Source organism: Cicer arietinum, chromosome 2 (assembly GCF_000331145.2).
Source record: "Cicer arietinum cultivar CDC Frontier isolate Library 1 chromosome 2, Cicar.CDCFrontier_v2.0, whole genome shotgun sequence".
Taxonomy (NCBI): Eukaryota; Viridiplantae; Streptophyta; class Magnoliopsida; order Fabales; family Fabaceae; genus Cicer; species Cicer arietinum.
In genome coordinates, this window is record NC_021161.2 from 32,844,630 (window position 1) to 32,858,449 (window position 13,820).

The 13,820-nt window shown below is 29.7% G+C and overlaps 1 pseudogene; it reads right to left on the minus strand.

The window, feature by feature from the left end:
* The window catches only part of LOC101494297 (7-deoxyloganetin glucosyltransferase-like), a 14,237-nt pseudogene extending 10,922 nt beyond the window's left edge, over positions 1 to 3,315 (minus strand).
* Between the last annotated feature and the right edge of the window lie 10,505 nt (positions 3,316 to 13,820).

A 13,820-nucleotide genomic window follows, 5' to 3' on the forward strand; every position in this document is an offset into this window, starting at 1 on the left:
CTGACAAGCCTAGTGATTTCGGGGAAGTACAACTGAATGAGCCTGAGCGTGCAGTCTGCTGTAGAGCCTTAAGGCAAGATTGTTAGACCTTGGAGGTATTCGGGTGGGGAATTCCTAGGTGACTTGGAGGTAGCACTCCAAATGTCGGGAGCTACCACGCAACACACGTTTACCTCGACTGTCGCGTATATGTGTCTTAGGTTGAGTTTAGGGGGTCTATGAGGACAGGGCCAATTTGAATTGTCCGTCCACCGGGATGGTGGCATAGTATCAAGCCTCATAACCAATTACTTCAGAGTTAGAATGGTACCACATTGTGAAGTAGAGTCTAAGCTCATGCATAACATTGCATTTCCTTGTGATTGTTTTGTTGTGATTGATGTGTTTCAAAGGTAATAATAATTAGATGATTTGATGCATATTATAATGAGATGATTATTTTACTTGAGTGACTTTGATGTTATAGTATGATATTATTTAATTAAATATTTTGATATATCGTAAAGTGATTATGATGCGGTTCTATTATGATTGTTTGTGTGTTCTTCTTACTCATATTATACGATTAACATGATTTCAAAACTCACCTCCTTCGTTGTTTGTGTTTGACTGGCTTGGCCCTGCGTTTGCGAAATCGCAGTTATTACAGGGTAATGAGTCTCGAAGTTCAAGTTTGGGAGAAACCCCGCTCTGATAGGTGATACCGGGAATTAAGAGTTGTAACGTGTATTTTACTTATGTTATTATAAATGACTTTTTATATGAAAACTTAGTACGAGTAAGTCTTGGGAATTAAATCCAGAAATTCTAGTTGAATCAAGTTCATTGATATTGTACTATTATAATTAAAAAAACAAAGTTGAATTGATACATGTGTATTTAGAGAAATGTGATATCTTAAATTAGATATTAAAGTTTTTATTCTCTTTAACAGATTTTCTTTATCCGCTGCAAGTTTTCTTCAAATAATTTAGTATATATTATTATAAATGTTATTTTGGAGTTTAGGGTGTCACTCACTTAAAATTAAAATAAAGGACCAAATTGGGAAGAAAAAAAAAAAGAAGATAAATGACTAAAACGTTAACTGAAATTAAGTTAAGGGATCACAAGTGGTATTTAGCCTAAAAAAATGTGTTTGTGAAACTTAATGTTATAAATTTTCTTAAAGATGAATCTTCGATACACTTGATTTAGTGGCTTTACCTTTGGAACGGCTTTGGTATTCAATGAAATTTAAGAATTCACATGTGTTAATATAGTTTACGTACACATACGTGAACTCAATTCACGTACACTTACGTGAACTCGATTCACGTATACATGATCTCAATTACGTAAATGAAGCCTACGTAGATTGAATTCACGTAACAGAAATGGAGTTTACGTATGAGTTAATAATATTATTAATAGAAATGACATTTTAAGTATTTTATTTATATAAAAAAATTAAGAAGTATGGGTAGTTAAAAGGGAGGGTGTAGGTAGCAATATTGATACAAAAATTCTTGCTAATTATGAAAGTCTCTTTAACTTCATAAGATGTAAAACCAAAAAGTACGTGGATATAATTGATGACTATTTTAGCTTTATTTTAGGGAGTTTTATTTTATAAACACTACAAGGAATTGAAAAAAAAAAACTTAGACACATTTAAAATTTGAAATAGCATGAAAACTAAAAATAGAATAGTAAATTTGATCACAAAATTTAACAAAATTAAAAATGAATCTTATTTTAATTTTTTGTTTTGGATTTAATTTTATTTTCAAATTCTTTGAGTCACTCACATTTAATGTAAATTAATTTTACATTCACCGTAAATATAAACCATTGATTTTATTATTTATCAATAATTATAACTTTTGTAATTAAAAAAAATATTTAATCAACGATTTGAGACACTACAAGAAAAAGTTGACAAAAATAAAACTTAAAAATTTGAAATAGCATGAAAATAAAAAATGGAATAACAAATTTGAGCACAAAACTTAATTGACAAAAAGTAAAGATGAATATCATTTTTTATTTTAGATTCAGTTTTATTTGCAAATTAATAGTAAATATATTAATTTTATCATCCACTAATAGTTATAACTGTCATAATTAAAAACAACACTAAAAACACTTTTAAAAAAACTGAGACAAATTTAAAATTGGAAATAGTATGAAAATAAAAAATGGAATAATAATTTTGAGCACAAAATTTAACCAGCAAAATTTAAAAATGAATCTATTTTTTGGTATGGATTTTATTTTCCATTTTTTTTAGAAAAAATAGATCACGTACAAACGATTATGTAAATTAATTTTATCATCTATTAATAGTTATAACTGTCAGTCTGTCATAATTAAAAATTATTTAATCAACTGTATGAAACACTAGAAGAAGTTGAAAAAAAAACAAAACAAAACTTAAACACACATTTAAAATTTGAAAAGTTGAAATAGCATGAAAATTAAAATGGAATAATAAATTTGAGTATAAAATTTAACCAACAAAATTAAAGATCATTTCATTTTTTGTTTAAGATTTAATTTAATTTTCAATTTTTTTTAGAGAAAATGGATCACGGTCTATATATTCTACTTTTATATTTACAGTAAATATAAACAATTTATTTCATCATTCACTAATAATTATAACCTTCATAATTAAAAAAATTTAATCAGTAGTTTAAGATTGACTGTAATTGTAATTTTTTTTTTTATATTAATGGTGTATGGCCATTAAATCCATTTTTGTATCTAACAATAAATGAGTATTTGCATCCGTCCAACAAAAACAACCGATTTACCTTTGAGTGGTATTAAGCCCTTTTCAATGAATTGACGATATTGAACGTAGCACATAAAACCACAAGCACTAGTTGTCCAAAACAGGACTTCAGGGATGTTAAATTTTTGTGCAGCATCCAAAGTAAAGCTCATACAACCATCAGAAACTATGCATGTAACAGGAGGGGTGTCAAAAGCATTATTGAGTTTTGAAATAAGGTTTTTAAAGTGAGGTAGGCAAGTTTTTCTAGTTGAGTCACACAAGGAAGGAAAATCATGTGTAACATCCACATCGGACTCAGGTAGACCATCCGGAATGGTTTCAAAGCGAAAAGATGAGACACCTTTTAGAGAATTACGACCTCTAGATTTGAGAAGACGTTTGTGGATGTATTCAGTGTTAACAAATGTAACATGAAAACCAGCTTTAAAATGAAGAAGTTTTGCTAGTTTGAGCATTGGGTTTATGTGACCTTGTGCTGGATATGGAACACACACAACATGAGGTTTCTTCTTTGTTTTGGCCAAAGAACCCATTTTGTTAATTAATTACCACCTTTATTTCTTATTTCCAAGCACCCTTGAAATCAATTGAGTTTGTATTTCCAAGAACACTATATTTATAGGTGAAATGGACCGCGTGAAATCAATTCAGTTTGTATTTTCCTTAACACTAGATTTATAGGTGAAATGGACCACTTGAAATCAATTGAGTTTGTAGATGAAATGGGCCAGAACACTAAATTTATAGGTGAAATGGGCAAGTGACGGTGCTTAATTTTAAATGAATAAATATTGGAGATGATTATATTAACTACAGATTGTTACAAATGATGGTGATATTAATGAGAATTAATTGATGTGAATTGAAAAAAATATGAATATCTCACATAAGAGGAATAACACATACTAGTAGTGTTTACACATACTTTTAGTGTTTATAAGATGAATGTATGACAATTGAGGTGTGTGTCATGGGGTATCTAATTTTGTGAAAAAGTGATACCACATACAAATAGACAACCAAACACGCGCATACACCGCCGCCTGGCTAAGTGGTGTATTATTTTTAGTGTCCTGAAAATTAAAAAAAAATGAGCACATACGTTTTTATCTCATTGATACGTTGAACACGTATTTGCCCTCCACCGAGTCAACTTTCAACATCTGATCCATTCTTCTTTCCTGATTTTGCGCATCAGTTTGTCCCGTCAAACCCTAGTGGTTTTCGTGTGTTCTGTGGACTCTCGCATTAGTTCATTGCTCGATCAAAAACCTAGAAAAATTCGGATAGTTGAACTAAACTATAAACTAGTTGATAGTTGAAAAGTTAGCTGGAGACTGAAAAACTAGCTTAAAACTGATAACTGATAAATAATAGCTGAAAAGCTAACGGATGAAAATAAAATGTTTGATAAATTTAGTTGTTGTAATTGTAAAATTATATAAAAGTACATAATTATTTAATTTCAAAAATATGTAAATGTATAATTTTATTTTTAAAAAGCATAAAAACATTATTTTAGAAAAATAAATTGTATCTGGTGTTTTTCATACGCAAAGTCAGTTTATTCATAACATGGGAAACAACAATATCAAATTTTTTTGTTGAGATAGTTTTTACCTATAATATTTAATGAGTCATTTTACAATTGTAAAGTTAATAATGACATTGTTTTTCTTTTAGCTTACTTCATTCTATTTAGATTTATTTTGACTTGCTTAAGTTCCTGACATCTTATATACAATCACTCTATTGTTTTGTTTTGAGATTTTTAGATTTTGTTAAATAGTGTTATTTTATATGACTGAACACGACAAACCTTCTACAATAAAATCCTTTGAGAATCTATTTACTCAAAAAGGAATTTTTTTTTAACATCTTTGGTATTATTCGCTAAACAAATAAGAAGAGATAATGAATGAAAGAGTACAAGAGAAGAAGAAATGTCCAACGAGAGAGTGGATGAGTGAGTAGTTAGAGGGATAGTTATTTTGTTTTACATAAGGATACAATAATAATAAAATTAAAATAATAAGGTTACAAATGAGAGAAAATATAAAAAGCTATAAGGTCATACGCTAGTTAAAGTAATAACTAAAAAAACTATAAGTCAATGCGAAAAACTTATTAATCAAACACATCTAATTTGATCAAACAAATTTATAAGCTAATTCAATAAGCGATAAACTAGCTTATTGATGTTACTAAACATACACTAAATGTCATAAATGTATAATAAAAGCTTCGGAAATGATTTAAGTAGTATTAATTAGATGATACAATTATAAATAAGTGCATCGAAAATGAAAATGATTAATTATTTTGGAATGATTTATTTTTATAGATGAGTCAATTATTTTAAAACAGATAGAATAGCAAGATTAAATCATCTTTAGACTTAATATGTGTAGTAGTTTTCTTTTATGTTAAATGATTACAAAATGATCGCTAAAAGAGAAGATATGATGTATATTATGAGTATGATCAATTATTTTAAGATAATTTATTTTAATAAATGAGTCAATTATTTTAAAACAAATAGAATAGGAAGATTAAATTCTCTTTAGAATTAATATGTGTAGTAGTTTTCTTTTATGTTAAATGATTAAAAAATGATCGTTCAAAGAGAAGATAGGATGTATATTATGAATGTATTACATTGACAATAATTTATAACTCACCAACCTAACAAACAATTGCTTCATTACTATTATTGATAATTGTAAAACATGGTGCATAAGATTGAATGATTGTAGTTGCATAATTTTGATCCAAAACTTGATAAAATTTCATTTTTATTTTTTGTATTTATTTAAGTCACACCATTCCTCAAGATCTAATTTGCAACAATTGTACCTGAAATCTATGATTATAAATGGTGTAGTACGACTTTAAAAAATGAATTTTTATCAAGTTTGAGACTAAAATTCTGTTTGGGGGACCAAAACTGGGGAGAAACAAAATAGGGGACTACTTTCGTGATTCAGCTAAAATATGGGGACCAAAACTGCAATTAAGCCTAAATACTTTAACATAAAAACGTGTAAAATAAAAATTATATCATAATAAAAATTTGACAATGATCATCGTTTACTCACCACTATGGAGAATCAACTAAGTTTATTCTCCAACAACTCTTAAAGTAGTAGACAGAAATTCTGCTTACAAAAATGAGTATAAGAAATATTCTCTAGACTTTAGAAAAATTATTCTAAAGTATAGCCAACTATAGCAAAGCATAAAAATCCTTTAAATCTACTATAAGCATAAAAATAAGATTTTTAACTAAAACTGTATTTTTCTAGTAATTCATACTAGCATTATTGAGTTTTGAAATAAGGTTTTTAAAGTGAGGTAGGCAAGTTTTCTAGTAGAGTCACACAAGGAAGGAATATCCTGTGTCACATCCACATCGAACTCAGGTAGACAATCCATAATGGTTTCAAAGCGAAAAGATGAGACACCTTTTAGAGAATTAGGGCCTCTAGATTTGAGAAGACGTTTGTGGTTGTATTCAGTGTTAACAAATGTAACATGAAAACCACCTTTGAAATGATGTTTTGCTAGTTTGAGCATTGGGTTTATGTGACCTTGTGCTGGATATGGAACACACACAGCATGAGGTTTCTGTGTTTTGGCCAAATAACCCATTTTGTTAATTAATTACCACCTTTATTTCTTCTTTCCAAGCACCCTTGAAATCAATTGAGTTTGTATTTTCCAGAACACTAGATTTATAGGTGAAATGGACCGCTTGAAATCAATTGAGTTTGTATTTTTCAAGAACACTAGATTTATAAGTGAAATGGACCGCTTGAAATCAATTGAGTTTGTATTTTTCAGAACACTAGATTTATAGGTGAAATGGACCGCTTGAAATCAATTGAGTTTGTATTTCTCAGAACACTAAATTTATAGGAGAAATGGGCCAGTGACGGTGCCTAATTTTAAATGAATAAATGTTGGAGATGATGATATTAATTACAGATTGTTAGAAAACCATATTAATGAGAATTAATTGATGTGAATTGAAAAAAATAAAAATATCTCACATAGGAGGAATAACACATATTAGTAGTGTTTACACATACCATTAGTGTTTATAAGATGAATATATGACAATTGAGGTGTGTGCCATGGGGTACCTAATTTTGTGAAAGGGTGATAACACATACAAATAGACAACCACACGTGCGCATACACCGTCCCTCGGCTAAGTGGTGTATTATTTTTTAGTGTCTTGAAAATTAAAAAAAATATTAATTAATTAATTAATTTTTTAATTATGAATGCATACATTTTTATCTCATTGATACGTTGAACAAGTATTTGCCCTCCACCGAGCAAACTTTCAACATCTGATCTGTTCTTCTTTCGTGATTTTGGGTTTAGGGTTTAGGATTTTTGTTTTTGTGTTTTATGTGGACTCTCGCATTAGTTCATTGCTCGGTCAAAAACCTAGAAAAATTCAGATAGTTGAACTAAACTATAAACTAGCTGATAGTTGAAAAGTTAGCTAGTGACTAAAAAGCTAGCTTAAAGCTGATATCCTATAAGTTATAGCTGAAAAGCTAATGGATGAAAATTAAATGTTTGATAAATTTAGTTGTTGTAATTGTAAAATTTTATAAAAGTACATAATTATTTAATTTAAAAAAATATGTAAATGTATAAATTTTATTTTAAAAAGCATAAAAACATTATTTTAGAAAAATAAATCGTATCTGATGTTTTTCATATGCAAAGTCAGTTCATTCATAACATGAAAAACAACAATATCAATTTTTTTTTGTTGAGACAAAATCTCTCTAATGGTTTTAATGATAACAAAATTGTTTAAAAGATTATGATTGTAGTTAATGACTAATTTGTGCTTTTGAGTGAATTCTTATAAGAAAATAGGTTAATCATCAATAATACAAAAAGGAGAAAAATCTGATTCAAATCTAAAAGATTGAAATACGAGAGAATGACCTCGTAAAGAGGATGAAGCTTCAAAATTGTAAAAATCTCATCCTCACTAAAACAAATGTTTTTTATTCATTAAGAGAAGACAAAGCAGTATGAATAAATAAAACATTTGATATAAAGAAGTCAGAAGGCAAAATGGATAGGTACGAGGTTGGATTGTACTAGGTTGGAGGATGGTTCTATAAAGTCCACATCATTCTCAAATGTTGAAAGCAACTCATCCTATCATTTGCAAATGCTAAAAGTATACCTATATATCATTCTTGTATGATTGAAAACGATGTAGAGTCAATCTACAGAAAGGCAACAATAAACAAGCCAAAAATAGAAGTCTTCACATGTCATGAAGAAAGGAATTGTGAACCACGTGCAAGAGGATGGTAGTACGATGTAAGAGGATGGATCTATTGTCAACATCATTCTCAAAAGTTGAAAATGACCTAGCACTTCAACTTTCAGAAAGGTTGTAGCCCACAAAGTCAAAGATATAACCTTATATGTCTTGAAGAATGAGAAAAGAAAAGGACAACTCAAGATCAAGTTCCAAGGAATTTGATCCTCCTGCTCGAGGATGGACTGAATCTGTCCAAAGACAGCTGGATGAAAATTATGTAAATATGATGAAAGACCTTGGAATTTTTTGTTGTATCTCCAACGGTCATAAAAAACTTGTCACATGGAAAATACTTCTATAAAAGGCAGAGAGTTCTTCATTATCAAATACACAACAACATTGCATAAAAAAATCAAGTATCTCAAAGCTATCAAGAGCAATATCGATCCTCTCTTTAAACTTTCTATAATCCTACACTTGATCTTTGAAATATCTTTTGAGAAAGTGTTTAAGTAAAGATAAACAATCTTATTCATATCACTTTGTAATTTCCACGTGAGTGACACTTGGAAATAGTTGGAGCTTGTTAGAAAAAAGATTGTAAGCTTGGTGAGGCTAAAGATTACACAGAGTGTAATCATCCTCTGTGAGAGGTTGATCAGTTTGATCATTAGTAAAATCTCACAAGTGTGTGAGGACTGAACGTAACCTTCATTAGGTGAACCAGTATAAAAGTTGTGTGTGTCATTCTCTACATTTTCTCTTTCTTTTACTCAGCACAAATTTAAAGGTTTAAATAACCATCCTCGAGTTCGCATCCTCTTAGAGAGGATTAAATTTCAAAACACGTGAAAAATATTTTTAAACAGTAAAATCTCTATTCAAATCCCTTTCTAGTGATATCTAATTACATCAGTTTTTTACCTATAATATTTAATGAGTCATTTTACAATTGTAAAATTAATAATGACATTGTTTTTCTTTTAGCTTACTTCATTCTATTTAGATTTATTTTGACTTGCTTAAGTCTCTGACATCTAATATACAATCACTCTATTGTTTTGTTTTGGGATTTTCAGATTTTGTTAGATAGTGTTATTTTATATGACAGAACACGAACAACCTTCTACAATAAACTCCTTTGAGAATCCATTTACTCAAAAAGGATTTTATTTTTAATTTTTATCTTTGGTATTATTCGCTAAACAAATAAGAAGAGATGATGAATGAAAGAGTATCAGAGAAGAAGAAATGTCCAACGAGAGAATGGGTGAGTGAGTAGTTAGTGGGATAGTTATTTTGTTTTACATAAGGATACAATAATAAAAAAATTAAAAATAATAAGGTTCCAAATGAGAGAAAATATAAAAAGCTATAAGGTCACACACTAGTTAAAGTAATAACTAAAAAAACTATAAGTCGATGTGAAAAACTTATTAATCAAACACATCTAATTTGATCAAACAAATTTATAAGCTAATTCAATAAGCGATAAACTAGCTTATTGATGTTACTAAACATACACTAAATGTCATAAATGTATAATAAAAGATTCAGAAATGGTTTAAGTAGTATTAATTAGATGATACAATTATAAATAAGTGCATCGAAAATGAAAATGATCAATTATTTTGAGATAAATTATTTTCATAGATGAGTCAATTATTTTAAAACATATAGAATAGTAAGATTAAATCATCTTTAGACTTAATATGTGTAGTAGTTTTCTTTTATGTTAAATGATTACAAAATGATCGCTGAAAGAGAAGATATAATGTATATTATGAGTATGATCAATTATTTTAAGATAATTTATTTTAATAAATGAGTCAATTATTTTAAAACAGATAGAATAGGAAGATTAAATCCTCTTTAGAACTAATATGTGTAGTAGTTTTCTTTTATGTTAAATGATTAAAAAATGATCGTTCAAAGAGAAGATAGGATGTATATTATGAATGTATTACATTGACAATAATTTATAACTCACCAACCTAACAAACAATTGCTTCATTACTATTATTGAAAATTGTAAAACATGGTGCATAAGATTGAATGATTGTAGTTGCATATAAATTTCAAATAATTTTACATCTTTGTTAATCTTTTATTTATTTTTATCTAAATTAAATAAATAAATTTTATACATGTTTCGTTTTATATATATATTGAGTTGATTCATGATTGAAATGAATCGAACTATACATAGCTTAATTTCAACTCATGTATTTACCAAGCTAATTTTAAACTCAAGTTTGACTCATGAACTAAGTTCAACGACCTAATTATCAAATCAAATCTAGAATTATTTTTGAGTTGCTACGGTTGACTATTGTCGTGTTCAGTTTGTTTGTGAAAAAATAGTCGCACTAATTTTATTTTTTTTCAAAAGAGAAAATTAAATAAAACCTAGAATAACGATCTTGAAATAAGAAACGAATTTGAGAGTAGATTATGAATAGGGAAATTAATATTACCCTACATCGTCCGTTAAAACAGTTACCCTATAATTAATTGTATACAAACTATTTGTTAATTTAATTATTTATATTACTCCCTAAAAAGAATAATAAAAAAGAAAATAAATTATTTACATTAATAAAACAAGAAAAAATATATTTTTATTAATTTGGTTTAACAAGGAAAAAAGCTTTCTCTTACGTATCCCTAGGTGCAATAGGAGAATCAAAACACACGTAGTTCTTGTGTAGAAAATATTTATATGTTGTCTGATTTTATTATTACTCGGTTTTAATTATTTATTATTATAATTTTTATTATATATGTATACAAAAAAAGTAATAATAATAGTAATAATAATAACGAAAAAGAAGTGAGATGTCTATTCATGGATTGAATCTCTTTATTTTGTATTTGGTTTTAAAGTTAAGAAAATTTTATTCTTGTTAGAAAACAACAGTAACACGGCGATATATGAATGAAACAGATAGACACAACGACAAAGCAAAAGACGTGGTATGTTAAAGGATTTGCTCATGCATTGTCAGATTTGTTACAACACAAAAGCCATTGACGGCTGATGGTGAGTGATGCGATGTGGCGAGCGATGATGAATTTCATTCGTTGGCGGCAACTATCAATTCTATTCCTAAGAAAAACACCTGTTTATTGATCTAGTTTATTTTGTTATGGTTTTATGAGTTATTTGATAAAGTCATGATATGAGTTTTGTGTGATGTTACAATGGAGTGAAGTTTGTTTTACTTGGTTATTGGGTTGGAATGGGTAACCGAGACAGAGGAAGGGAAATGAGTGAGTGAGATAGAAAGAGAGTGAGAGTGGGTGGAGTTAGTTTGTCTTACTTGGCGATCTAATATAGTTATCGGATGTTCAACATATGATAGACTCTCAGCTAACTACACATCTTCATGATTAATCACACGAGAAGGGCCATGAAGATACTTCTGAAGCATCGAAATATGAAAGACTGGATGAACTCTTGGGAGATCCGGTTAAAGTGCCAAACGATACACTCCCATACCGAGCCTCTCTAAAACTTTAAATGGTCCAATGAACCTTGGACTTAATTTTCCCTTTTTTCCAAACCGCAAAACTTCTTTCATTTGTGAAACACGTAGAAATACATGTTCTCCCACTGAAAACTCCAAAGGATGACGCTACTTACCAGAATAAGACTTTTGTCTACTCTGAACTGTCACTAAGCGATTTAGAATCAACTTAACTTTTTCAATGGCATCTTGAATCAACTTTGGACCGACTAGTTTAGCTTCTCCAACTTCAAACCATCCTATTGAAGACCTAAACCATTTTCCGTACAAAGCCTCAAACAGAGCTATCAAAATAATAGATTGATAACTATTATTGTATGCAAATTCCATCAAGGAATAATATTGATCCCAACTGCCCATCTGTTTGAGGATGAAAACCCATGCTAAGCTTCAAATGAGTTCCTAATGAATTTGGAATGACCTCCAAAATTTAGTAATAAATTGGGCCCCACGATAAGAAATAATAAACATCGGTACACCATGGAAAGAGACAATTTCATCCAAAAAAGTTTAGCATATTGAGATGTAGTATAGGTAGTCTTCACAGACAAGAAATGTGCAGATTTGGTCAACCAATCTATAATCACCCACACTGATGTCTTCCCACTTCCATTCGTGGTAACCCTATAATAAAATCCATAGTGATGTCTTCCCACTTCCATTCAGGTATTTCAATATGTTGAAGTAATCTTGCAGGTTTTTTATGTCCAACCTTTAAAATTTTCCTCCTTAAGCCACCAACATTTGGAACACACAATCAAGACCTCAACCTCAAAACACCATTAGAATCCACTAAAAAGTCTGAAATTTTACCATTCTGAACATTACTTACCATTTTCACCAAGTATGAGTCTTGACTTTGAGCTTCCTTGATATCATCAATTATGGTTGGACGAATTTGTACATGGGATAAAAATAACCTCGAATGATCAAGTTCAAATTGAATTCAACTTTCAACAATTTCTTGAAATTCTTTAACTATTGGTCTATTTACTTCTGCTATATGAGAGAGGCTACCCATGGATTTCCTACTCAAAGCATCTGCAAGATATAGTTAACACATCTGCAATCAATTTATTTCAAGAGCTCCATCCATCTTCTTTGTCTTAAATTTAAATCTCGTTGTTGAAAGATATACTTAACACTCTTATGGTCAGTATAAATCTCACAAGTTTCACCATATAGATAGTGCCTCCAAATCTTAAGAGCAAAAATTACTGCAGCCATTTCCAAATCATGTGTGTGATAGTTTACCTCGTGCCTCTTGAGTTATCTAGATGCATAGGCACCAACCTCACCTTGTTGCATAAGTACACAACCGACACCAACCCTCGAAGAATCACAATAAACTACATAACTTTCACCACCTAGGGTTAATGCCAAAATAGGTGCTGATGTCAAATACTCTAATTTTTAAAAGCTTGTTTCACATGAATCAATCCATCAAAACTAAACATTCTTTTGGGTCGACCTAGTCAACGAAGATGTGATTTTTGAGAAATCCTTCACAAAATGTCAATAATAACCAACTAAACCAAGAAAACTTCGAATCTCCTTTACTATGGTAGGTTTGGGCCAATTCTGCATTGCTTCCACCTTACTTGGATAAGCACTTATTCCATTATAAGACACAACATGACCTAAAACTGCCACATTGTCCAACCAAAACTCACATTTAGATAATTTGACAAATAATTGCTTATCTCTCAAAGTTTGCAAAACCAACCTCAATTGTCGCTTGTGTTCTTCTTTAATGTTGGAATAAACAAGGATATCATCAAAAAACACAATCACAAATTGATCCAAGAAGGTTTTAAAAATTCAATTCATCAAATCCATAAAAGCTTTTGGGGCATTAGTAAAGCACAAAAGACATAACCAAAAATATTGTGCGGAAAGCTGTCTTCGTTATATCATCCCCCTTAATCTGCTTCGGCCATACTATAAGGAGGTATGGATATCGGATGAGTGTACCAAGTCTATAGAGAACTCAGTCTCCCTATAAGGTGGAAACCCAAGAAGTTCATCAAGAAAGACATCCGGAAATTCACATGCTATTGAAATTTTTTCCAATTTCTCATATGCCACTTGTGTATCCCTTTTCAAGGCTAAGTAACCTTGACAATCTCTTCTCATTAACTTGCTAGTTCTCAGGACGGAGATTTGGTTATGTGGTAGCAAGCAACGTTCTCCTTGAAACGAG